Here is a 5,138-nt window from a genome sequence, read left to right as displayed (position 1 = left end):
TATGTTATTATTGTTATCTTTATTTTACAAAATGTCGATACTTAGTACAGCACTGTATGAAGAGAGAGAAGACAGTATATTATATAGACAAACAGAAACAAAAAGAAAGGAGAGCAGTTTTATACCAAATGGTAAGCTAGATATAAAACTGATCGCACATGAGCTTGCAATCTAGAAGAAATACTGAGGAGTGGGAAAAGGCAGCATGAAGTAAAAAGCAGGAGATAGCTACAAACCATGCTTCAGTCATTGTGGTGAACTATCTGTACTATGGTGTTAAGGGCAAGTAATTATTAGACTTGGGCATTCATTTTTGGACAAACATTTTTGTCCGAATTTCAGCTATTCCTCCATTCGTTCGAAAGACAAATGAAGAAATAGAAATTACAAGGAATGAAGCAAAGGCTGATTTGCTGGTTAGACAAAATAAGCTGTGTTCTCCGCCACTTACTGACCCCCCCTTATGCACCCCTCACCCTATGGGGGTCTTTATGACACCATATTAGTATAAGGGAGGTTAAATCTTCCCTTCTGCCCCTACCGCTGTGCCACTCAGAGCATATTTACTAAACAATGAGCCAGTGGCTGCTCACTGTCATAAGAAAAGACTAGCGACTGAACAGCTATGTTGAGGTATCCCAATGGAACCAATAGTGAGGCATCTATTTAAATAATTAGCTGGGGGGAAATAGTGTTCCCCTCTGCTCTGCGAATTGGAACTATTAAACTAAACGGGAGGCACCTATTGTTCACCTCCTGCCCCCAGGCCTGGTCATGGAGGGGGCAATGAGAAATAATAATGGGGACACAGGGTCCCTTTTGATCCCACCCATTGGTGGTGGATGGCATTGCTAAATAATAATGGGGGGATGACTTATTGTCCCCCCAGCCCCACCCATTGGAGGCGGGGGGTCATAAATGATAAAATTGGTGGAGGACTTTTTGTCCCCCATCCTCCAATCATTGGCTGCAGGTGGGGCCCAAAATTATAAAGTTTGGGGTGGACCTATTGCCCTTCCCAGTCCCCACGCATTGGCAGCTAGTGGGGCCCCTAAATTATAGAGCTGGGGGAAGGCCTATTGCCCCCCTCTCAGCCACCACCCACTTGCAGCAAATGGGCCCCTAAATAATACAAAGGATGGTGAATCTATTGTCCCCTCCAGCCCCCACTCATTGGCAGCAGGCAGGCCATAAATGATTAACTTGGTGGTGGACTTTTTGTCCCGCACTCATTGGCTGCAGGTATGGCCCTAAATTATAAAGTTGGGGGTGGACCTATTGCCCCACCCATTGGCAGTTAAATTATAAACAATAGGAAAGCATTGGATTGGCTAAGATTGCCAAGGAGGCAATCACACATCACCTCACAGGAATGAAAATGTAAATTACCAAAAAAAAATAAGCTTATATTTATTGGTAACTTTAACAAAATCAGTGTTTAAACATTAAAAAAACATGCTGTAAAGCAGAGATTAATCCACACAAACGTTTAGTAGGTAGCAGGGAAAGACAACTGACATGAACTGTTAAAAATATTAGAAGAAAAGATGGGTGCTGATTTTGTCTTCCTTGTGTACAATTAGTATGTTTATGTTGTTTCCGTCAAGGTCAATATCCAACAGCAAGGTCACATGTACAGATAACAGCTGATACTGAGGTGATTAGTCCAACTTAACATTTTAATAAAGAGTGTTTGAAAGTCCCGAATAAATCTCCCAGAATAATAATCCTAAAAGTTGGCAAGCCTATGGGGCCTCTTTGCTCGTGGGGCCCCCGTGCAACTGCCCAGTGTGCCCATGCACTAAGACAGCCATGGTTATAATTCCTGATGGTCGAGTTAGAAGAGCTTGTAGTTTGCACCTCTCACTGGTGCAGATCTCTTTCAGCAATCCCTGTGTTATGGCGCTTTGAATGAGTTAAACAGCATTGCAAGTAACCTGGTGGTACTGCTTTGATTAACTGAGAAGTGCCAACCAATGAGGGAACTGACAGGTACACAGGCTGAAGGTGCAGACCACGTGCTCCCTGGATTTAGTGAGCCATGACTGGACAGGCCATGGAGTTCTTTTTATTTCTCTATTGGCTATTGTGGGGATATTTATGGGATAATAATGTGAACAGAGAGAATTGCCCACGATTTCAATTCTCAGATCCCTAAGAACGTTTATCGTTATAAGTGAAAATGTAAAACCATATACCGGTAATTAAAATTACAAATTTGTTATAAAAATAGATATTTATTTCTTAACAATTTAAATAATAATGATGAGTAACATGCATGATAATAATCAATGGAATTCGAGTATAACATGAATATGTAATACAATATGGCAATAATAATTAATATGCAGTATAAAAACAATATGCAATACAATAGGCAGTTTACTTCCTGGTTAGTACAGCATAGACTCCATTAGCTGTCAAGACTGATTTACGACCCTTTCTTTACAGCTAAGGAAACAAAGTTTTAAGGAGACAGAGCATTCCTTAGAGCTGCAGTAAAACTTTCTGGCAGAAGTAACCCTTTCAATGCTGGTTAGACCTCCTAAGTAGTTAAGATCTACTCCTATGTAATTTTAATAAATAACATTTAACCAGTCATCAACCATTTCCTTGATTTTATCCAATGAGAGAAATCTACTATGTTATATTAGCTGATATTTTAATTAATTGTCTAAATAGATATTTTATCTTATTTTAGAGCCAATCAATACAGCTGGATAAATGGTCATGATATGCTAACGTGATATTAATCACACAAATACATTAATGGCTATATTAATCCCAGCTGCAGATGGGATGCTATAACCATATATATATTCTTTAATAATTAAGATTTCTAAATGTCTTTGCCCATTAGAATTTGGCTGGGATGGCTGAGACTGTTGGGAGTTATTGGAAGCAGATTGGTTGTTTCTGTTTCCATATCTCCTATTTCCCTGAGGATTCCTTCTCCATTGGGAATTGCCTTGGTTCTTATTGACCCAGGGGCGTTTATTCCCATTGGAATTGGATTTTTCAGAGTTATTGTCAGAGGAGTTTGCAGAATTGCTTCTGGCGTTTTCTTGTTTCTGAGGCTTTGGTGTTTTCAAAACCTCAGAATAGGTCCTCTTTTTCTGTTGGGTTTCTAAACCTAACTGAATTTTAGTTTCTGACACCATTTTATCACCAGGTTTCTTAACCTTTGGCTGATTTTCGTCATGTGCATGGTGTATGGTATACAATTTCATGCACTGACTGACTAGCCATTCTAATGGTAGCTTACAATCATAATCTCTTGCAAGATTCATTTGTATACTTACCGGCATGGCATGAAAATACAGATCTTTGAAATCTGTGCTTTCATACCTGGGTTTTCTTTGGGCCACGGAGTATGCATTTTTAAGAATTACTAAAAATTCTCTGGGGCTTTGATCTGGGCGGCACTTTAAGTTATAAAGCGCCTTCTTTGCAGAAGCAACGGTTTTATACTTACCATATTCCATGATTATTTCATATTTCATTTTGGACCAGGACATTAATTGCATAGTTTGAAGACTTTCAAGATGAACACGGCACATTGAATCAAAGGTCCATGTAATGAACCATTTCTTTTGAATGTCATCATACATGCCCAATGAATTCATTGCTCTATCATAATTTTCCAGATGTTCAGATATGTTTCCTGAACCTCTAGAAAATTGTGGGACAGTCTCTCTAAGGAACTTAACAACCTTTGGCGATTCATAAACAGGCGTCGTTGATTTACGACTTCTGTTTCTGTTTTTGGGTAAGCGTCTATGCGATCTGTCTGCTGAAGAGGAATTAGACCCGTACAACAGTGCAGATGGCATATCAGTCACATGGCCTTCAGAGTGGACAGTGCAATCACTTTCACTCCCATCACTCTGAGCTTCTTGTTCACTGTCACAATTCTGATCGGCATCAGAATCCTGCCAGTGTACAGAACCATGTCTGTTTTCATTCCTATCATCTTGAACTGGACTCTCCCTCTCAAGTTTGGCCAAGACAGCTTTTTCAAACTGTTCTGCCCAAGATTGCCAAGGTTGTTTGGCAATGCCAGGAGATGGAGAATTCTGTTTCACAGGTGATATTCCTGAATTACTCACCTCATTCCTTACAGACTGTTTTATGAAAACCTGGTCTGGTGTGGGAACATCATAACAAGGAGGGGATTTATAGATAGTCTTTTCTTTCATTTTTGTGCAACTTTTTGGCACAGAATGATGGCTATCAACCTCACTGCCTGATTTCAGACTCTCCTCTTCATATTTATCCAATTGCATTTTGAGCTGATTTATTTCCTGTGCATATTTATCCATCAAGGCTGTCATTTCTTTTTCATGATCAGCCTGACGAGTTTTATGCTCAGCAAGTAAATCTTGGTATTTCCCATCTTGAATGCCAAATTGTTCACTGTACGTGTCCAGTTTGGTATTCAATACCTTGTTTTCATCTAACGCCTTAAGAAGTGCTGTCATAAAGAAAGGCCAGGAGTGTATTATGTACCCCATCTTTTTCTCTATGTTCTTTTGTTCAGCAATTACTTTAAGTTGTTTCAGTATGTGTTCATCAGTCATAAGCGTCCGTTTAGCATCCCATTCTACGCTCTTTAACCAAACGTCATAGCTTAAATCATTTTTCATATGTTTATGAATATTGATTAGAGCATTTTTTCTTAAGTCTTCAATTATTTCAGTATTATCTGTTACAGATGTATCGCTGGCCATATTTTATACAATGATTTAATCTCAATACAAAACTCTTTTCTATATTAAGATTAATTGCATGAATTACACAAATATTATTATTGTATATGGAATATAATTTCAACTTAAACGATCTCAGCGACAGTGCCTCCAATTTGTGGGGATATTTATGGGATAATAATTGTAAACAGAGAGCATTGCCCACGATTTCAATTCTCAGATCCTTAATCGTTATCGTGTTAAATGAAATGTATAACCATATACCGGTAATTAAAAATCACAAATTGTTATAAAAATAGATATTTATTTCTTAACAATTTAAATAATAATGATGAGTAACATGCATGATAATAATCAATGGAATTTTCAGTATAACATGAATATGTAATACAATATGGTAATTTAAAACAACATTTCCTAATGACTAAG

This window comes from Pelobates fuscus, chromosome 10 (genome assembly GCF_036172605.1).
Source record: "Pelobates fuscus isolate aPelFus1 chromosome 10, aPelFus1.pri, whole genome shotgun sequence".
Lineage (NCBI taxonomy): Eukaryota > Metazoa > Chordata > Amphibia > Anura > Pelobatidae > Pelobates > Pelobates fuscus.
The sequence above is the reverse complement of the archived record's forward strand: the minus strand, read 5'-3'. Positions refer to the sequence as shown.